Here is a 24,148-nt window from a genome sequence, read left to right on the forward strand (position 1 = left end):
TGCACGTTAAATGCTCTTGAGTACGATTTCAGCGTTGATAGTCTTGTAAATAAGTTATAATCCAGGAAAAACTTGCATTAATTGAAATTTTTTTACACTAATTTTCCACTTTTTTCTAATTCATCTTTTCCAGGCTTCCCATATTTAGCGATTTAAGCGAACTCAACAAAAATTAAAGTGTTACTTCCAATTAGACAACACGCAGTAAAATTTGTAAGAAACATAGTAACTTTCGAAGACGTTAGATCCGATCCGTAACATATCACTTTCTCATGATCAAATTGGCTGGACCCCTCTTAGTTTATACCCAAGGGCTCTTTAGAGCTCCTAATGATTCCTTCAATTTAGTACAATATCTCAGTTCTATTTATCAACATGCCTTTGTTCTTAAACAGAAAAAGAGTGCAAAAAATATGTGCCTACAGTTTGTTTTATTTTTAGATGCCTACTTTGTTGCTTAAAAATAAAGAGAAGCTTTATAACATAAAAAAAAAAAAAAAAAAAGCAGGTTTAAGAATTCTATAAGAAAAGATGTTTAAAAATGAATAACTATCATTTTAAAATTTTAGTCCATGAATCTATATTATTATGTAGTACAAAGTCTTTAATCCGGACGTCCATAATCCAGAATTGAAAGCTTCCGCATAATACCTTTATGCATGCGCCCTTAATGTATCCGCGATTCCAGCGCTCTGATACGCCATCTAGTGGCTAAAAGGTGGAAACATTAAAGCTCGGTATTTACGTTTGACAATGCTACCTAGTTTGTGAAGCGTGTTGTAATCGAAAAGTAATTAAACGTTTTATTTTTTATTGTTGTGGGCATATGTATAACTTAAAAAGAAGTACAGACCGCATGTTTTGTTGTGTACATAAGTGTAAATCACGAGCTTGCAAGGAACCTGAGTTATTATGCTTCTATCGCATTTTTGGTTCGAAAAATATCGAACGAGATAGCAAAGCGAAGAGGGTGGATTCGCGTATTTCGAATTGGAAAGAAAGTGGGACATTATATGAACGTGCGTTCTAAGCATTTAAAAAAAAAAAGAAACTGATTACATTTTTTCTCGTAAGAAAAGTTTTCTTTATATATGCAAACTTTCTTTCTCGTGTATCATACATATAAACGTGTATGTGTATTCTTCGAAAGTAAACATGCATATTTGTGTATTGAAGTATAAATCATTATAGCTCATTAATCTCTTAAATATTATTAATACATATACAATTATGCTTTCCTGCATATTTTACTTGCAGAAATTTAAATTGTGTTTCAGTTTATGTTAGCAATGATTTAAATGAAAATTTATAGAATGACATATATAAAAGTAAAAATTAATTATTTTAACGTTAATGATGAACTTTGAATTTCATATTCTAGTAATGTTGAAATTTCTGTGTGTGAGTCATTTCCTGTTAAACTATTTAGAACTGTTTACAGTGGTTCAGGATAGTTAGCATAAAAAATTTCCAGTTCAGAAAATAGGTATGATGATCTAGTATGAGTAATAGTATAAAAAGTATTACAGATATCAAATATTTTCCACTATAGAATAGCATGCACCAAACAATTTCTTATAAAATGATATACATACCATTGTTACTCGCTGAGCACAGTTAAATGTTTTTTCTTATCTTTTATAGCAGTGTTCGTTTTGAAGTAAGTATTAGTAATAAAAAGTTTCTAAAGTAGCTTAAAAAAATTTATCCATGGTGAAAATTAGCTAATGATAAAAGTATTTTTTCTCACTTGAAGTATCAAACGGGCACATGTATCTTTTTCGAGAAAATCTGTTGTTCTGTAATGTAAAACACCCAAGTATTTGTTCAGTGATAAATATTGATAGCGGAGAGACTTTTAAGTAATTTAATTTCTCAGCCATTATTCAAAATATGATTGCATATAACTAAATAACTTTGGAGTAAATTAAACAGCGTGCACAGACATGTGTATACAGATATACAGGTTAGCAAATAAAAGAAAGGACAGTGGATTTGGATCAGTTCAGTAATTTATTAGATTGTTTATGTATTCCTGTTTTATTTATAACAAGCTTTTATTTAGTAGAATAAGAATGTGTAGAACATTTAGTAGAATAAGAATAATACATGAATACACAGCCTTTTAGTTGCAAGAAATAAGATTTTGCATAGTTATTTAAAGATGCAACCATATTTATTATCTCAAACATATTCTATCTTAGTTGTATTTCTGGGGCAAATATGCATTAATTCTCTTACCTATTATTATGTCATTAAAAAATTTTTGATTTTATCGTGTTGCTTATATGTTCGTAACTAGAATTGCTGTCGATTCTGTGCAGTGTTGATACCTGTAACTATAAGCCTCATCGAAAATATATGCATATTGGATGCCTCATCAGTGCTAAGAAGATTTAGCAATTTTTTTTTTTTTTTTTTTTTCTGGCACAATCTTAAAATTTTCATTGCCAGTATGTAATTGTTTGCATACAGCACTTTTACTAAGAAAATTATAGTACATATAAAAAATGCTAAGGATAATAAAACCTTTGGTGACACCAGATATACATATTGATTTGATATTATCTGATAAACATTGTAAATGAATGAATAAATTTGTCATTAAAATATTTCGGAGGAGTAAAAATACATTAAATCATTAAATGAAGAGGCTAGATGAAATATTCAAATTGTCCAGCTTCTACATTTAGTGCGACAGTAAAAAGTCTGAAAATAATATTAATTCTTTGGTAAAAATATATTTATACCAAGTGTTGCAAATCAATCTTAAGTTATTTTTTAGAATGATATATAAAAATCTGCATGTGTATCGTGTATGCAGTGTCTTCTGGATGCATATTCGTGCAAAACCGATGAACACTGGTAGTTCGGTCCAACTTTCGATCCCGGCGAACAGGCTGACTCCATGGGTGTTTTCTTGATTTTACACATGTGTATCGTTTAAGCACTATCTTCTGTATGCATACGTGAATAAAGCGCTAAATCTGGTAGTTCGGTCCATTTTCGAATCCCGGCAAGCGGACTGACTGCATAGGTGTTTTCGTGATTTTCCGCATGTGTAACATGTTGGCAGTATCTTGTGAATGCATAACGTCAATAAAGCGGGTGCAGCCCGGGTAAAATCGCTGAATACTGGTAGTTCGGTCCAACTTTCGAATCCCGGCGTACTGTCCAGAAATTGTGGATGCATATGTGAATACAGCGGACGCAGCCCAGGAAAAAAAATCGCTGAACACTGGTAGTTTGCTTCAAATTTCAAATCCCGTCGAAGGAAAGCGGGCTTCACTGGTGGTTCAGTCCAAGGCCAACTAGATATCTACAGGCCTGCTCCACCGATTTGTGACGTCACAATCGAAGGCGATCGTTCCCACGGTAGACGCAGCCGACTGTTTCATTTATGTAGTGCGCAGCGTTTTATTTCCAACACAAAAGTCAAGTGAAATTAATTTTTACAACTAATATTTCGAATTTTAGGAATAATAACGTACTATGTTATATCGTAATGATATTTAAATACTAAATACCGATTTATTAAACAGAAAATAAAAATAAGATTTGAGTGATATTGTAAATTTAGCAGAGCTGATTTAAATTAAACTGAAACATATCTGAACTTTTATACGGAAATAAAATGGACACAAAAATTATTTATAAAAATTATACGGTATGATAATATCAATGAAAATATAACATATGTAATGAACTAAACATGAGATGTTTTCATTTTGTAATAAAAAGAAAAAATATGTTAAAGCTCTCAGATGATTTTATATTGCTTAAATTATGAAGACTGATTTATACTGCTTGAATACTAAACAAACACATATAGTATTTCATAATAAAATTAATATCAATTCATTAATTCTAATATAATATTGCTTTATAATTGTTTTTGGTGCAATGATATTGAAGCAAAATGAACTCTTTCTTTTCTTTATTCCCATAAAGATTTTTCAAGATTCAATCAGAGATCCAAAGATGCTTTTTAATAATAAATACACATGTGGACATTAAGTGAAATACATAAATCTTATTAATACATTAATATATTAAAAGTATATCTGAAGTTTAGTCTACATATTGAAAAAAGATTCATTCTAAAGATGTTTTATAGCAAAAACATTACACAGAATATTCAAAAATATATTTCAAGTTCTCTTAAAAAAAGCAAGATCATAACTATGCAATCAATCCCAATGAGCATCATATCATGCTCCAAAAAATTCTTATGAAAGAAAATCTTATTAAAAATACACTCTTAATACATCTCATTAAAAATACACAATATTAAGCAATGAAAAATCCTGCGAGTCATTACGATAGTATAAGATACTGATTAGCCAGTTGAAATTATCATTTCACATCTGCAATAAGTTGTCATTTGAATTTTTTAAATATTAATAATGGAACATTGCAGACTCTGATGCGAGGTCCACAAAAATAAACTTCATAAACTTGAATAAGTTTCTACGACTCACTGATATTACAATATATCATCTATATCATTCTATATACCAAAATGGATATAGTTTACAGATGCTTAGTATTCAATTAATTTAGACATTCTTTTTTTTTCTTTTAAAAATATTTAAACTCTTTATACACCACATACTACTACATTAATTTGTATTGCTTAAATTAATTAGATTGATTTATACTGCTTAAATATTAAAAAGGTATGTGATATTTCATAACAAAATTCATAAACATATTAATTTAAATAAAATTTTGATTTACATTTATGATTTTACATGCAATTCTATTGAAGCAAAAGCCATTTTTTTTTCTTTCTCATAAAAACATTTCAACATTTAATCCAATATCTTAAGGTACTTTTTAATTATAAACATACAAATGAACATTTTGGGAAATATATGACAAAAAAAGTTTTATTTTAAAGATGTTTTAAAGCATGAACATTATCCGAGAAATCTTGTAGCATATCCAAAAATATATTATAAAATTCCCTGAAAACAAAGTGAGATCATAACTATGCAATCTACCCCAATGAGCACCATATCATGCTATAAAAAATTCTTATGAAAGAACGTCTGATCAAATATACACTGTAAATTTATTTAATAATAGACAAATAGTAAAAGATGCATGCAGTATTAAGCAATGAAAAATCCAGCATATCATTAAAATGTTATAAGATATTAATTATTAAGTTAAACGTCATTAATTCACATCAACAAAAAGTTTGCCATTCAAATTTTTGAAATATGAATGCCAAAACAGGCTTATCATTGTAGCCCCTGATTTGAGGTCTACAAAAATAAACATGATTTAGCTAGTTGATTTGGCCTTGAACTACTACTTTGTTTTGTTTTTTTAATTCAATCTATTAATGCTTGACAGTCTGAATCTGATTTAAATCCAGGTGGTTGTTCATATAAATTGGTTTATTCAAGTATCCATTTAAATATGCAGTTTTTACATCAAAAATCTTATTTTGTAGTTTTCGTAAACATCGTAATTTTCTTATTCATAGATCTTTCAACTAATTTCCAGACTTCATGAGCCTCCATTGAACTTAGTTCTTCTATCATTTCATACATCATACTACATAATCTTTTTTCGGTTGATCTTTACAATATGGTAACTGGTAGTTTGGCGACATTTTGGAGGCGATAAAGGTTACTACCTGGGACTTTGGTAATAATGTGAGCAGTACTCAGTTCCGATTACGCATTATTTTGCGTGAGGGAAATGAGAGATCATGGGATATGTCATGTGATATTAATGGACGGTTGCGGTATGAATTCGTTGGTGACGTTTATAATATAATAGATGATTTAGAGGTAAAAGTTTTTGGATATTTTATTTATTTTATATGTGGAAATGTTCATATTTGAAAAGGGTATATACTTTTTCGCGATCAGGTAATTTCATATATGTTCTTTTTACCGGGTTTAAAGATTCAGAAAATTGTCATGTATTTTCATGAAATTTTTCTAATTTATGATAAAAAAGCAGTGTACATGGATATAGTGAAGAGTGTGCGCAATGCCATTTTTGTGTAATTCTGGGATGTTTTTTTAAGTAAAAATAAGTCGACGTGTACATAGTTTATGTGTATGAGTTATTTTGAAAAACGCGTAAGGAGTATGGTATTGTGCACTTTTTCCCAATTTTGCAGTGAATATTTGTCATGATTAAGCAGTTTTGTTAGATAAAATTTCTAGCATAAGCATAAAATCATGCGAGCTAGCGTATATCTTGTGATTGCATACGTAAATCAAGTGACCTAACGTGAATAAAGCGGGCGCTCCACGAAAGCATCCCTTCCCTCATGTAGCGGACTTGCCCGCTAGTGATATATAAAACTGTCCTTCTCTAGCTACATCCCTGAAAGTAAGCATTCATTCAAATATTTAACAAATAGATTTGATTATATTTTATGCATCATGCAGACTATATTTCCAGCTCTTTCATTTAAGTGCAATTTATTTCCAATGTATGAACCTGAATACTGTACAAGCTTAGTCACTTATTCGTAATTTAATTCAGTTTTTATATAAAAGTTAAAATTTACCAGGCAATTGCTTAAAAAAATAGTTTAATAGATGTTGCTGTAATTTAACACTTTTGATTTTAATATTTTCAGAAATTTGCTAAATCAAGTTTATCTTCGTGTGACCTTGCATCAAAGGCACCGATAATAAATTTGTTTTGGCATTTAGTGCTAAAATTTTTAAAGAAAAACTTATTATTGATGTAAAAGAAGGAACAAATTGTATTTATCTTGGTAATATGTCTTATGATATGCTTATTTATGGTGTCATGATATTGCAGTAACTTAACGGGCATTTCATATAACTTGTTTCTTAAGTTGCATAACCTGTTTTCATAACAGTTTGTTATCAAATATATATAAAAGGTAAATTTCTAATGAAATATTCTTCATTTCACAGCAGTGTTATTTACCGTGATATAACGTGTGTTCACATTTATTATACGGTTATGATCATTATTCATTATAGAGCTTTATATAATTGTTAAATACATTTAATTTATATCATTATGTTTTACATGATTTTGCTTTTAGAATATATCACAATATATATTTCAAGTTGCTAATAGAACTACAGTGGTTCCCAAAGTGTTCGTATACTTATGATTTTCATTGAAATAGGGCTCTATCCATTAATTAAAAGTAAACTTTCTGAATGAGACTTTAATAATAAGATCTATAATCTATTTGTAACAAAATTATATAAAATATTTTTTAAATGTAGTGAAACTTTATTTTTAAGAAATTAATAATAAAAAAATGACAAACATTTTATCTCAAAAAAATGAAGATCTTCATTCTAAGAACTTAGATGGAGGCTATATCCCTTAAGAGAGGGATGCCTTTGTGGAGGACTTTATAAGGGAAACTGGCTCGTATACAAGTTACACATGGGGAAAACCACGAAAACACCCATGCAGCCAGCCCGTTCGCAGGATTCGAACCTTGGACCGAATTACCAGTGTTCAGCGGCGTTACCGCTCGGCCGCTGGTGGTCTTCGCGGGCGGTAATTATGTGAATTAGGATGCTATCCTACCGCTCACCCGATGGCAAAAATATAGAAAAGGCAAAGTCAAAGGTTAAATTCATTAATTCTAATCAGAATGCACTAGCAAATTAAAGCACTGTGGTTTTATATAATTTCTGATTAAGCTATTGAAATCGTACAAACTGAAATAATTCTTGCATTTAAACTTGTATTCCAAATTAAGATTTAACTTGAAATTAATGTAGATAATTACTGAGAGAATTGAATTTTTATAGGGTACTTTACGTGAAATGAGATCACTTGGGGTCATGTGATGTGAACCGGCGAATCAGGATGTTTTACCATGAAAGCATAGTAAATTCTTAAATTAGTGTCTTTTTGAAAATTTATTGGCTTTTTTACAAAATTATAAATGACATTTAAATGTTTATACCTTTAAAATAAAAAATTCTTAGAACTAACATTTGTCTATATTTTTTATGTGTATACTGTGTGTTGTCGCTAATAAAGTCTGCTTGGCGAGATTTGCGCTGGCGAAACGGAAATGTACCAAAATTTGCATTCTATGAAATTGTTCTTTTTAAATGATAAAATTTTAAAATCTACAATCTGAATATTAGAATATGGTTGGAAAATTACCATAAAATTTCTTGTTTCTACCAAAACGCTTTTAATATTCTGCGATGGAATGGGATAGTTCTTATGAAAATTATATTATGGTACTGGAAATAGCTTCTTGTTTGCTTAAGAATTATAACCAGATAGTGAAGCTCTTATAAAAAATTTTATCTGATTAAAATAATTTATGCCTTTTTTTATAATGAAATGGCTGTTGTATATAATGATTGTAGTTGTTTAAGAGGTATGTTATATTTTCCCATAAAACCATTATGGCATACTAAAATTCATTTGATAAGTTTAATTTATTTTTGGCTGTTGGGTATTATATTTCTATGCAAATACATTATGGTATACTGATGATTATCGTCAAACTCCTAATATTTTTACTCTACTTTCGACCATTTTTGGCTAACAAAAACTGATAACAATGTACATTAGCCCCAATAATAGATAAGCATGATATCAAAACATACTCATAAATTCTCGGAGGTTTCATATAACACTGAGAAATCCTTAATAAACCACTTTTATCTGTTGATTATCTAACCAAATAAATAGCATCTGTTCCTCCCAAATTTCCACAAATAATTTTTCAAGGTATTTTTATATGCTATATCTCTATAGTTTCTGTTGATCATGTAACTTAAAAAGAAATATCTGTTACAATAATTTTTGAAAGGACAATATTTCCATCAATCTTCTTGACTGACAACAAAATATGTAGATAATGTGTGGAGTTATTATAGCATAGGGAAAAACATGACACCAATTTTACAACAAATCTGGGCTAATCTTTGGAATATGGTAACAGGTAGTTTCGCGACATTTTGGTAAGGTGATAAAGGTTACTAGTTAGGGCTTTAGCAGTGTACATGGATACAGTCAAGAGTGTGCGCAATGCCATTTTTGTGCAATTCTGGGATGTTTTTTTAAGTGAAAATAGGTCGACGTGTACATGGATGATACCGTGTATATGCAATTCGTAAAAACGCGGCAAGCAGTGGGCTATTCTGACCTTTGTCCCAATTTCGCACCTAATCTTCGTCATGATTAAGCACTTTTGTTCCATAAAAGTTCTAGCATAAGCGTAATTCGGCTAGCAGATTGTTGGAAAAAAATGTTGGAAATGTTGAGTAAAAAAAAAAAACATGCCTTTACTTCGTGAATACAAAACGGCGTCCGAACAAAAACTAGCAGGTTGCTGTAGCAGGGTTGGTCGCCAAATTTTAGCCAAAAAATCGCCAAGTTACCATAATCCAAAGATTAACCCAAATCTGAAATTTTGTTTTGTGAGTCTTTGGTTAAACTAAATGCTATAATTTATTTAGGATGAAATAATTCTTTGGCATAATGTAATTCACATCATCTATGTTGCTACAATTCTGTTTCAGTACAAGACCATCATATCAGTGTAAGATTTCCTATGTGGAGACTTGGTTTCTAATCTTTGTGTAATATAATATAGAGAAGCTCGTACTGTGAATTCGTAAGTATAATTTATTGTTCTATTAGATTGGAATGGACTCGGTGTTTTCATATAGAATGTTTCATATTCAAAGTGTTAGTTCGGTGTTTCATATTCAAAGATGTTGAAGTTCATACAATGTAATTAATTAATAGACTTATCACACAGACCTTTTTAATAGACTTATTCTTGAATTTTTAGCTCAGATATAAAGTTATTAATTACAAACAGCATTAGAAAAGCAAAACGGATTAAAAGAACACTTCCATTATTTTTAAAATTGATATATTTAAATGCTTTTGTTCATATAAAAACAAGAATAAACACATTTCTAAATAATAAGATTATTAAGAAAATTTGGAACATTTATAAAGGTTTGCAAGGACAACATGATCGATTTTGTTATAAATCACATGGTTTTGACATGTTTTGAGTATGCTCCTGCCAGATTGGTAGAAGCCTGGTGATCCTGTTATGAACAAATCTTAACAGATAAAGATATAACATGTGAATATAGAATCTAAGGAAAAGGTAAGGTTAGATTAGGCTATTTGAATATGGCTAAGCACATTGGTTATCAGCCTGAAGGACTTTATAGGGAAAACTGGTTCGTATTCACAAAACACATGCAAAAAAATAAAAACTGCACAGCCAGCTCCTGGTGAACAACCAGGATTTGAGCTGAGATTAAACTACCAGTATTGAGTTGTTTAAACCACTTGTAGGACAAAACTAAATAAAATGCTTGTAATATCATGTAATCAAAAGTTATCTGCATGTTATATGCCAGGATTGCTTTCTCATACTTAATCTGCTTTTTTTTTTTGAAATGTTTGGTCATGGTATTATTCATTGCATGTATTTTCTATAATACATACAGAATATTAATAGTTCTATAACAAGTATCTTTTTTTTTTCATTTTTAAGTGCTTTGCTTGTTGATATTCTCAAAATTGCATTTGATGATTAGTGCTATCATGTGTATAATAAATACAATAGATGCATATAATAGATCAATATATTTTAGTATACATATAATGATTCAATATCATTTTTATGGGAAAAAAAGACACTTTTGACTGCACAGATTTTCTAGAAATCCCAAGTAAAACACATATGAAATCATTTGTTTACAATCAGTGAACGTTAAAATCAGCTACCTGTCACAATACAATAAAACAGCGACACAATTTCCTACAACAGCCAGCAGTTCCTCCTTTACATGAACAAGAATTTTTTTTTTTTTAAATTTTTATTTTTCCTTTTTGAACAGTGAAATGTCCTTCGATTTCATGCGATCAGGACGCTATAGAACTTATCCTTAAATAGAAAGCCAAAACTTGTACATTGGATTTCAAGTAAAATTCCGTGCATTACCAAATGATCAGCTTTTTAAAATGCTCTCTGCTTCAGTATTACAGCGAGAATTTACGCCTCCTTGAACAAAATCAAACATTTCAGAAGAGCTAAGTAACTCCATTTTTGAATGTACGAAGTCAGATCACAAATCAAAATACCGAGTTTTAACCGCCATACTAATGTGTGAAAGCGCCATCTATAGGTGAATTGAATCGCGGATAACGGACGGCATAAGCTAGGCTAAAATTATCTAATTATTTATTTCAGTTAATGTTGCAGATTGCATTGTTCTTTAATCTTCTAATTGGATCCGGCTCATTATTTTTTGCAGACAGTTAGAGCAATTTTATAAAAAGTAAGCTTGAACTTTCGATTATGTCAAAAAAAGTTTACGATTCTGGAGCTGCGAAAGGATATACAAAGCGAAAGCATGTTTTGATGTCCATCAAACAAAAAGTGGAATTGCTGCAAAAAATGGATAAAGGCATGAAGAAAGTGACAAAGAGGTTAGTGAAAACAAAAACAAAACAAAAAAAAAATTTAGATTGACAAGTTAGTCGGTATTCTCGGCACAGCAATTATAAGATTTGAACAAAGAAACTTTGGGTCATCTTTAGATTATGGTAACTTGGCGATTTTTTGGCGAAAATTTGGCGACCAACTCTTCTACAGCAACCCTCTATTTTTTTTTTCCCCGCCGCCATTTTGTCTTCACGAAGTAAAGACATGTTTCTTTTCTTTTTATCTCCAGAACACTTCTTCCAACAATCTATTAGCCGAATTACACTTATGCTAGAAATTTTATCTAACAAAACTGCTTAATCATGACAAATATTCACTGCAAAATTGGGAAAAAGTGCACAATACCATACTCCTTACGCGTTTTTCAAAATAACACATACACATAAACCATGTACACGTCGACTTATTTTTACTTAAAAAAACATCCCAGAATTACACAAAAATGGCATTGCGCACACTCTTCACTATATCCATGTACACTGCTTTTTTCTCATAAATTAGAAAAATTTCACGAAAATACATGACAATTTTCTGAATCTTTAAACCCGGTAAAAAGAACATATATGAAATTACCTGATCGCGAAAAAGTATATACCCATTCCAAATATGAACATTTCTACATATAAAATAAATAAAATATCCAAAAACTTTTACCTCTAAATCATCTATTATATTATAAACATCACCAACGAATTCATACCGCAAGCATTACAAATACTTAGTGTCAACTATTTAAATTATTTCCATGCACGTTTACTTCAACTAAAACGTATACCAAATTCCTACAAACATAAAATTCACAAAATAACTATCATTTAATTAAAATATCACTAAACCATGTACGCGTCGACTTATTTTTACTTAAAAAAAAAATCTCAGAATTGCACAAAAATGGCATTGCGCACACTCTTCACTATATCCATGTACACTGCTTTTTTCTCATAAATTAGAAAAATTTCACGAAAATGCATGACAATTTTCTGAATCTTTAAACCCAGTAAAAAGAACATATATGAAATTACCTGATCGGGATAAAGTATATACCCTTTCCAAATATGAACATTTCCACATATAAAATAAATAAAATATCCAAAAACTTTTACCTCTACATCATCTATTATATTATAAATGTCACCAACGAATTCATACCGCAAACATTACAAATACTCAGTGTCAAATATTTAAATTATTTCCATGCACGTTTACTTCAACTAAAACGTATACCAAATTCCTACAAACATAAAATTCACAAAATAACTATCATTTAATTAAAATAAAATTAAATTCAAAAACACTACTTGAAATATAAATAAGCACATACATTAAATTAATAAAAATTAGCTTACAATTCTAATTACTTTAAACTAAATCATTGCTAATAACAATTTTCCCAATAATACCAAATTACTTTACTTCCACCTTACATTTACATGCATAAAAATAATATCCTCAAATAATTAAAAATTCTAACTTACATAATCTTCTTCAGAATCTTGCTTACATGGTGGATACACTTTTATTATGTATTCAATACAATTATTGAACGATTTTTTCTGCGAATTTTTCCTCCGCTAAATAAAAAGCAAAATTATCACAATGCCTCGGAATGGCGCTTTTTATAGCACTCCACGTGCCCTCTATTGTATTGGTATGTGCACCTGTTTCCGGATCTTTAAAATAATATTTGTGGTTCACAGCAAGATGTTTAAAACCTTCATCTTTCAAACATTCATACGATTTTTCACCTTGGACAGCGCCATACAATCCCAAAATTATTCAACCCTACTTCACACAACACACAATGAAGCTTAATACAAAATAATATACAGCCACACATATTTTTCCAAATTCCCCCCTTTTCCGATTAAAGAACCGTAATTCGTCCATTAATATCACATGACATATCCCATGATCTCTCATTTCCCTCACACAAAATAATGCGTAATCGGAACTGAGTACTGCTCACATTATTACCCGAAGTTCCAGGTAGTAACCTTTATCGCCTCCGAAATGTCGCCAAACTACCAGTTACCATATTCTAAAGATCAGCCGAACTTTGTTACTGAACAAGAAATTATGCCTGTTTATAGAACTAAAGAGAAAGTATTAACACATGAAACGAAACAACTTACATTGAAAGAAATGTTTAAAAAATAAACAAATAAATATTAAGCTTTTGTAAATTTTGATACCCTTTAGATCAGGGATGTCAAACTCATAGGTACACTTGGGTCAAACAAACAAGGTTTAACTTAAAATTTCAAAAAAAAGTCACTTTCTTCATGCCTTTATCCATTTTTTTAAGTTAAACCGAAAAAAAAAAAAAAAAAAAAAAAATTCATAGAAACGTAGATTTATTTCGAATAATACAATAATAAACATATATATATATTTATATAGAAAAGAACAGGAAAAATTTAATGTTTACGTCCTGATACTTGACATCTCTTCTCTGCTATTATCTTTCCTATTTCGGGAGAAATTTTGTTTGCAGTGATAACTTTCAACGCTGACCCAAGGTGAGCATCATTAATACGGTTTCTAATAGGAGACTTATTGCCTTTCATGACTGAAAATAACTGCTCGCACCGATAAGTGCTACCAAACATGGAAATAATTTCATATGCGAATTTTCGAGTATTTTCAAACCTGGCTGGTAAATATTTGTAAAATTCAGGCACGCCCACTTCAATGAATTTTGCTTTCAAACTTGAGTTGCATTGAATCTCGATCACCTCTATTTGCATATGGCTGGGTACTGAGTCAATACTCATTGAGAAAATCGAAGAAAACAAAAAAAAAAAAAAAAATTTGTCTTCGAGGGAACTAAAATCATTAAACCTCGTTTCAAATTCAGTTGTTAAATTTGCAATTTTTTCTGAGTATTTTTGATACGAACAAGTATCATCTAAACTTGATTTGTTCATGCTGCACGTCGGGAAGTGCATCAAATCTTCATTTTTATGTTGTTTTTCCCAAAGAACTAGTTGACATTTGAATGCTTTAATTATGTCAAACATGTTCGTAATGATATGATCTTTTCCTTGTAACGATAATTTTAAATCGATTAAGTGTTTGGTTATATCATCCAAGAAAGATAAATCTTGTATCCATATTGGATTGTAAAACAAACTTACGTCTTGATTTTTCGCTTTTAAAAACTGACATATTTCTTCTTTCAAATCGCAGAATTGTTTGAGAATCTTGGAGCAAGATATCCAGCGTACCTCGGTATAGTAGGACAAACCTGAATATTCACTATCTAACTCACTTCAGAAAGCAGTGAATTGACGCTGATTTAAACCTCGAGATCTTATAAAATTTATAACTTTTTTTATATATGACAAAACATTCTCCATATTTATTACTTTCGTGCATAGAACTTCTTGATGTATAATACAATGGATATGATGAATGTTTGAACCGTGAATTTCACTAAGTTTTTTCTTAGTAATGCTACGAAGCCCTTGTTTTTCCCGGTCATTGATGGAGCGCCATCTGTAGCTACAGAATTTAATTTTGCCAAAGGTAGATTGTATTTCTGCAGAAGTCCAAAAACACAAGTAAATATATCTTCTCCTGTGGTAGTACCACGCATCTGTACGGCAACATGAAGCAAATCAAATCTAATTACAATTCTAAATAAAAAAAAAAGTAAATAAATAAATAACTATGAAATCCGTAACAATATGAATTAAGTAATAATTATTAATAAAGCAAAGTGCATGCACATGCATGCACCAATATATCGTACAAAACTATGATTGGAAAACTGAGACCATGAGTCTCAGTTTTCCAATGAATGGAACTTAATTTAGTTAGAAGTTTTTAGTTAATTTAATTAGAAGTTATGATTGGAAACTGAGACATTTGGCTATCGGGGGATGCGTACAAGTTCTGAGTGCACGTGTCCCCCAAAAGCCGAAGGTAGCTGAACACAAGCTACTCACACGCATTTGTAATTTAAGTAGTGTGTGTGTCAGCTCGCTATGAGTAATCTAACAACACTGAATAAATTATCATTAATTACTTAGCAGTAAACATTTAATTTTTTTCTTCGTCGACATGTTATTTTATTATTATTTGCCGATATATTGGCCGGGCCGCAAAAATATTTGTTGCGGGCCGCGAGTTTGACATCCTTGCTTTAGATCATAATTGCTCTTTATTTCATAAATTACTGTTTTATATTTTTAATTTTATCATTTCTGCATGCCATCTTACCAGATTTAAATTGATGATCTATAATCTGGAAAAACCCTAATCCAGAATCACGAAGTCTTTAAAGACCAGATTAAAGACTTTGTGCTGTATAATGTAAATAAACCAGAAGAAAATAAAAAATATTTTCACATTACCATCCAAGGACAATGGTGATACTTTTTAATATTATTATTCAATTTTTTCTGTTTTGCATTATAATCAAAGGTACTATTCGGTTTCGAGGGCCGTAAAAAATTGCCAAACTATTGTCGATGATAATGCTGCCAAAAATAATTGCAGCAACCCTAATAACTGTGGCAAGAAAAGAAGTATAATAGTAAATAACTATCTAACATTGATGTTTTAATTTAGATGAAAGGCTAATTTCATATAATACTTTTTAATTATTATAATTTATATGAAAAAGGCTAAACATGACTGAATGGAAGCATAAGAGCAATCGTGTTAAATTAAGAATTTACTTTATTCTCGTTAGCATCCTCTGACAATATATGAAATTAAAGTTAATTTAGATCATAATATATATTAAATAATAATATTAAATTGTATTAATAACAAATTAGCACGCGCGCCCAAAGTTACGGTTACTAGTTACGGTTGCAGTGAACGATGAACTCGGATCGTTAAGTTAATAATTTTAGTAAAATTTATTAAGAAGTTCTGTAAGTTTTTGTAAATAGAATTATTGAAATTAGAACTGCTATTTACTGCCAATAAACAAATATAAAAACAAATATGAAATAAACAAATATAAAATGTTTGTTATGCAGTATAATTTTTCTTATATTCCTACTCTTATATTTAGTCACAATCTACATTTGATTATATTTAAGGTCTTGTTTTTACAGTTCAGAATGTATAATTAATAATACTGCTTTCTAATTTGATTAAAATAAAATACAGTAAATTATTTCAAACAGAATGGTATAGGTTATTTCGCTGCAAACAATTATACTAAATATACTTATTTATGTACATTTGAAAATTTAGCGCCGAGCAGTTATTAATCATCCATGATGCTCTTCTGTCTGCCTATTTACAATTCTAAATTACATTTTTGGTAAGAAAAATTAAATTCAAGACTAAAAAACTTTTTTTTAATGAAAATGTAACTTTTTGAAAAGCTTCATTTATTAGCTAGAATGGTTCCAGTTTACTTATCAGTATTATCACAGTGCATCAAATATTATTACTGGCTTATCAAACATTAGTAACAGTATAAATAGAGTTTTGGCCCGATTGAATAAACGTAAAAAGACCAGCTAAGAAAAACTGTAGTCGCATAATAGGGTTTTAAAAACGATGTTTCAAATTTCAGCTAATTTTCTGTAATGCATCCCCGTCATTAACGCCACATGGATTGCCAAATATTTATAAAGGCACCTTCAATTTCGTAGCTTAATAGTAGCCACTTTTGCAGTTATTCCAGCAAGCCCTACATCAGAAACAACAGCCATTTAATGCACATTGGTCTTAAGTGTCTTTCCAATGCTGGATTTAAGTATCAGCTACACATATAAGCTACTATTACATATAGCTTAGTGCCCCCACTTTCTTCGCCCCCCCTAAAATTAAGATATAGTATAACAGACTTATAAAGGACTCCATATTTCAAACAGCCTAGGGCCTTATCAAGTCTAAATCTAGCTCTGTGTCTTCCTCAGAAAGGAATTCGTGCTAAATAATTCATGTGAGTACAGGAGCTTCGACAGAGGTTCATCATGCCCCAACCCATTGCTTTACAAAATTTCACTTAATACTCACATGCATGAATGACGTAATGGGCTGGAGCCACTCGGGTTGGAATCATAAACAGTGGCTCAGAGTCATGGGATTATCTTCAGAAATCATGTGAAATCTCGCCTACAAAAATCTTACTCTCCCATCTTGGGTAGTAGTAGGTATAGGCTCAGTAAACAGTCATCCACTTACATATTAAATGGCATGGGACTGAGTAGCAGTGAGTTCATCTGGATCCACAGTCTGCGCTGAGATCTCGAAGACCTTTTTATAAGAAAGGAGGAAAATTGACCTTACATAAGTGCATCCTTATATAAGTTCAATTTTTATTTTCATTACTGACTAATTAATTAAGCAAAGGATCAAATAAATCTTCGGCACCTTATGCAAATTCACTTTACTGGACTTTATCATCTATAAATACAGCTTCGAAATTCTAGATCACAAGGGCTCTGTTAAAAGAATCAAGCAAGCCAACTAGATATCTAGTTTGCCTTGAATCAAGATGGTTTGATGAGGAGTACATCATAACAGGGCCGTTCCTAGGCCATTAGATGCCCGAGTACTTTCGAGATTGCCGCCCCCCCCAAATTTAAAACAAAATGCTCAATGATTAATAAAATTTATATTTCATATTCACTAAGTACTTACATATGACAAATTGTATAACAAGTACTGACATATGAGAAGTATTTACAATGAATTTGAAATATTTAGTTATCGCGAAAGTCCGGCCGCCCCTGATTTTCGAAGCCCGCTTACTTTTACGCTCTCCACCCTCACTAGGAACGGCCCTGCATCATAAAGATACTTGCACACCTGTGCAAATCGTGGTTGTTTGATAATCCTTGTTACCTAAAGAAACCTTGTTAGAAATGCGCCTGCCTTGAAGACGAACGTGTCTGATGAGTATCATTTACTAACTTCAGAAAAGCACTCTTCATAAAAGTGCATCCTTATGTAAGTTCAATTTTTGTTTTCATTACTGACTAACAGTGGAGTAGCTAGGGTGGGGCAAGAGAGGACATCTATCCCCGGGCGCAGAATTCAGGGGGTGCGAAATTGATGTTACAAAATTTTAGAATGAAATGTTTTCCGTTCTTGACACAGAGAAAGGGCGCAAAATCTTCAGTTGTCCCCGGGCGCCGAAAACCCTAGCTACGCCTCTGCTGACTAATTAATTAAGCAAAGGATCAAATAAATCTTCGGCACCTTTATGCAAATTCATTTCACTGGACTTTGTATAAATGTACCCTTTGAGAAATGTGTGACAAGCGTTTCCGTAGAAAGATCTTGTTTTTCACAAAAGTGCCGAAAATTAATTCCATCCCCTGCATCATTAATTAATTCATCTGCAATGCCAATGAAAACCCCATTCGCATAAAAACCATTCGCATATTAAATTTTAACTTATCTCTTTACATTTTATATAATTTTAATTATTTAATTACTTTAATCTTTAATTATTTCAATAAATAATAATTATCTAATAATTTATAATTAAATTATAATTAATTAATTATATAATAATTATTGATTAAATAACAATTTATAATTAATTTGATAATAATTAACTCTTTAATTTTAAAATTATTAATGAGTTTAATAGTCATTTTATTTATTTATTTACTCTTGTTCCTCTTTGCTGACAATCTTCCATAGGACTCCGGTACTTCTAATCTTAGAAATTAAGCCCTGAATTAAAGTCACGGTTAATAAAACTTAGCTGAATATTAAATACATGTATCAAATTTATTGAGAATAAAATTGAAGCTAACAGAATAATAATAATAAATTAAAAAATTTATCTACATGCATACAATTTTATGTTAAATATACAGAAAATTTTCATACGAGAATACAAGAATAAAGAATTGTTTTATTAAAGAATCTGGAAATAACTATAGCTTTTTCTTTGAAATTCAATAACTTTTAAAATTATAGTGATATTTATAAAAACATAACCAAAATAATTTGATTAAACATTCCTTTTACATATTAGGTCAACTAATATAACTCATGAAATGTTTCTGGTATAGAAAAAAGGATCCTTCTAAAAAATTTTTCTTTACATATATATAACTATAAATGTATCAGTTCATATTTTCTATAATTATGTTTTATGAAAATATTCTTAAACTATTGAAAAGAATGAAATTTCCTTCGTTTTCAAATGATTATGAGATGGATTTTAATGTAATGCTGACAAAGAAGACATTTTTAACATTAAAACGGAAAAATCTAAAATAGCTAAAACTTACACACCTTGGGTAAAAATTTGCAAGGGAAAAATTATAAATATTAATGAAAATAAAATTTTCATAGCACATAATTTTAGCATTTTAGTAAAAAATTATAAAAATTGCATCATTATACTTTACATACAGCCACTTTACTGAGATATTTATTTCAATATTAAATATATAAATTTCATGTTTCATTTCCTATTTATCTATTTTACTATCTTCTAATTTAACGTATTTTGTTTCAAATCTCAGATAATGCATTAATTCCAGATTCAGCAGCAATTACTTTCACAAAACATATATGAAATTAACAAGATGCTATTAATTTTGCATGAAGGCTTTCCATATAAAACTAACTTCTCAGATTTTCTACATTTATATAGTTCTATATAAAAAGAGCATCCATTTTGGAACCTAATATGACCAATATGAAGTAATAATACATAAGTTATAATTTTAATAGTCACAGCATACTGAGATATTACATTTGGCCACAGCCTGCATACCCAGTAATGCAATTATTACCATAGTCTTCATATCCAAATCATTTTGCTTATCATATGATAAGCTTGCTTTAAATTGATTTCATTAAAGGGTCCAATAGAATACCTCCCATAGCTTTTCAGTTTATTGGCATCTAACTTTATGGCACTGAGCACAGCAACTGGAAAATTGGTCACAAGATTTGTGGCTTAATTGTCTGATTTTCCGAGATTTAGGTATTAAGTTTTTATTTTGACTGACATTCCAAAGAGGAATGTCAGTCAAAATAAACTGGAACTGGGTTTGCTTGATGCAGCCATTTGCCCTGAAGATGGTTAGCTTGGCTGTTCACAGCTTAATGACACTAAAATGAAGCTTGCCGCAGGGTGGTGAATTTTACTGCATAACTAAGCAAATAGCTCCTTCACATTTACAAGTCTGCTGCTTCTGCACACCTAATCAGCTGGAAGGGATAAAAATTATAAACATAAATAATTACAAAATCAATTCACAATAAATTTTATATTTTAGTTAATTTATTTATTGAATAAAATAAATGTTAAAGTAATTAAAAAGCAGCACTGAATTAAAATATTAGTAATACTCATAGTGTAACAACACTGATACTGCAAATGATAAATTAAACGAGTATTGGGCAGAATCGTAGCTAGGGTTTTCAGCACCCAGGGACAACTGAAGATTTCGTGCCCCCTACTGCTCGCCAAGGATGGAAAACATTTAATTCTAAAATGTCGCAACATCAGTTTGGCGCCCCTTGGATTCTGCACCAGGCGACAGATGCCCCCCTCTAGCTACGCCCATGGTATTGGGACTTTAAAGCATTAGAAATGAGTGAGTGTTGCATACAAAGGTTAGCATTTTGGATGCATAAATTCATGTCACACATAGAGAAAATTATGAAAACTTCCATGCAGCTAGTCTATTTGGCAGGATACAGAAGTAATAAACATGTTTAATAATGAAACAAAACTGAATAAAAATATTCATAATTAATGAGGGGAAATTTATAGTTTTGTTACTTTTTATTTCAGTTAATATTTCTATTGTGAAAACTATCTGACTTAATACACTGTTCACTTTCTCTTTGCCAGTATTAAACATTAATTCTGAATTATAATAAATTTTCTAGCTGCTCTGTTATTCATTCACAATGGTAATGGCTTGAGTTAATTTCTTCTGCGTTTATTTCATTTATAACCTCCCAAAGTTTTCAACTACATTTTATCCTATAGTTCCAATCTGAGGTAATGTGGTGCAAATATCCAGTGTTAAACTGTCATAATAATAGTACTATAGACAACTGAAGTTAACAAGCACATATTGTAAAGCTTCAATCATATGCAGAAGTGATTTATATGCAAGTATATCTATATCATTTGGCCAATTTGAATTCAACAAAATAATCTAATTTTCATAACTTTCTCAATTTTCAGTGTCTGCAGATAATCAAAACCATTATTAAAGAGGGACTACTGCACATTATTGTTAAGAAATATATCACATTTACATTCTTCAGCTTTATTAGTTTTTAACTTTAACAAATTAATATTTAAGTACTAAAGATTAAATATAACACAGTTATAGCTCTGAAGCTATGTGACAAATGCAACGAGTGAAAGCTCTGAAGTCAGATCCCAATTAGTCTGGGTCGTATTTATTTTGCATATAAAACAATACATGTGAATTCTAGTTAAATAGAACCAATGACTAAAAAGCACTTGTTTTAAAAAATACATAATAAAAAATGTAGTTTTCCTATTACGTATCGATACAAAATAGCATATTAAAGTAAATTCATAGCTGCCCGGATTGTATAGTGGTTAGGGAAGCCTGATTACAATACCGAGGGATCCAGGTTCGAATAACGGACAAGGCATGGACGTAAATTGTTTGTCCCTTCATAAGTGGCAAAGGTGGGATGCCTATTAGGTGCCTCCATAATAAAGAGACCACCATATCTGGCCTTGGGCGTGGCCAATGCAGGCATAGGCAAGCGCCCGCCATTGGAAAAAAAAAGTACATGTGCAAGAAATGAAGTTATTCTGATGCTAATGGTTTCATAAAATTAATCATTCTTTTCTGATAACTCAATTCATAATTATAATGTGGGGAAAAAAGGAGAAATATAGAATATCAAATCCCATTTACTTTCCTGAACCAAAGTATGAAAGTAACAGCACAATGTATAAAAATGTTGAACAACTGCATCGTCTGTTAACACAATTATAACTGAAGTACTGTTTTGAAGAAGAGTATGAAGTTTTAGCGCAATTAGCATATACTTTGATGCTTCTTATTTCATTAAAGCTAATTCTTATAGATAGGCATAGTAATGTTTTGTTCATCAGCATTTTATGAATTATTGACAATTTCAAAACAAGTATAAATATGCAAAATAAAATAAGGAGCTGTATGACTTCAAGCTCATATAAATTGGAATACCTTATGTTGGAGCATTGCTGAACTCATACTTAAAACAGAATAAAATGATAAATGATAAAAAACACTACTATATATGCACTGTATGTTACTTTCCTGTTAAAGCAGACAGAGTCTGGATATATTTAAAAGTTACAAGTTACAAATTTGGCGATTCAATCAGCTTATTTTGTTATGGTGTCTTTATTAAACAATAATGAAATGTCACCTATGGATATTCTAACATATTTTAAGAACATTAGGCTTAAATAAAAAGTTAAACTTTACCTTTCTGGATTTTGGAAAGCCTAACAGATTTCAGTTCACAAAAGTCCCATTTATTGCTATTACAAAGCTTTCATTTTCATCGAGCAAAAGCTTTCATTGAAGGGCAGTTCAACCTGAAAAAAGAAATTAAATCACCATTTAAAATTTCATGATCAGGGTAACAATATAAAGGTTTAGCACTCGGCTTATAAATAATCCTGCTCTTTCAGAAAAATTTAATTGCCATGACAATAGATTTAAGTTGGTAATTTATTTCAATAAAAAAATGTTATGCACTTTTCAGGAAAAACATGAGCACACATACAGTATTTACCATATAACATATTCCTCGAAGTATAGAACAATGGCTTCAAATCACATTAATTAGAAAGTTTGATTTCATTTCTACTTTAACCAGGTTGCCTTCATGGCCATATGACATACAATATATTCTTTAAAATAAAGACTAATGTAACAGATTCAAATAACAAATTTAAAAGTTTTGCCCCATAAGTGAAAACATAACTTTGTGAAATAAATCTTGCATCCAATTTAAAGCCATGAGAACTGATGTTTGAGAAATACTAAAGAAGGTTTATTTATATTTTTGATGCATTAGACATGAACCTGATTTAATCAAAAAAACTTTAATATGGGGGATAGGTTGGAATAGCTTTAACTTCTTTGATAAGCATGTTTAGAACAAAATGTTTTAATGACAAGTAAATTTCCATCATTTGCAAATCATTATATTATTAGAAAATACATTTTAACGAGATACTAACAACTATGACATTTTATGCATAAAAAGAGTAAAAATTAAGCCAGTTATCATTTGGCTTTGTGGTGTCATCGAAGCTTTGCTTCTTCTCCCAGCATAAATTCTTTGGTGGTACACTACTATACTGTCAACAATATTATTTTCATATTAGTTCCACAACAGTAAATTAACTTGTTCCAGTTCAGAGTTTGAATGCGTCTGAAATGTTTTGTGCACAGTTTGAATTTAAGAAAAATCTCTTTGCTTCAGACTTATATTTTCAGCATAATATTCTAATGATTTACTTTTTTTGAAATTGTATACTACAGCTATATCCATTTGACTTTGAAGGGAAGATTAATAATTTTTATCTTCTTATATCCTACTCATACATCTTTCTTTCTGAGTAGCTATGTGCAGAGTTAGAAAATGTATAGACATATAAAAATAATAAGGATAGCTTAATTATTTTTATTGAGAAAAATTAAATGTGCATAGCTATATATGTAAGAA

At 30.3% G+C, this 24,148-nt stretch overlaps 1 long non-coding RNA gene across 1 annotated transcript; it reads right to left on the reverse strand.

The window, feature by feature from the left end:
• Positions 1 to 20,226: 20,226 nt before the first annotated feature.
• On the reverse strand, positions 20,227 to 24,026 carry LOC146994879 (uncharacterized). Its single transcript, XR_015043294.1, has 2 exons — positions 22,897 to 24,026; positions 20,227 to 20,632 (listed from the first exon to the last, which is right to left on the reverse strand). It is a non-coding gene; the product is annotated as an uncharacterized LOC146994879 (long non-coding RNA).
• Positions 24,027 to 24,148: the final 122 nt, after the last annotated feature.

The sequence above is a fragment of the Stegodyphus dumicola genome, chromosome 10 (genome assembly GCF_044657685.1).
Source record: "Stegodyphus dumicola isolate Sdum_Otavi_A_Nest chromosome 10, ASM4465768v1".
NCBI lineage: Eukaryota > Metazoa > Arthropoda > Arachnida > Araneae > Eresidae > Stegodyphus > Stegodyphus dumicola.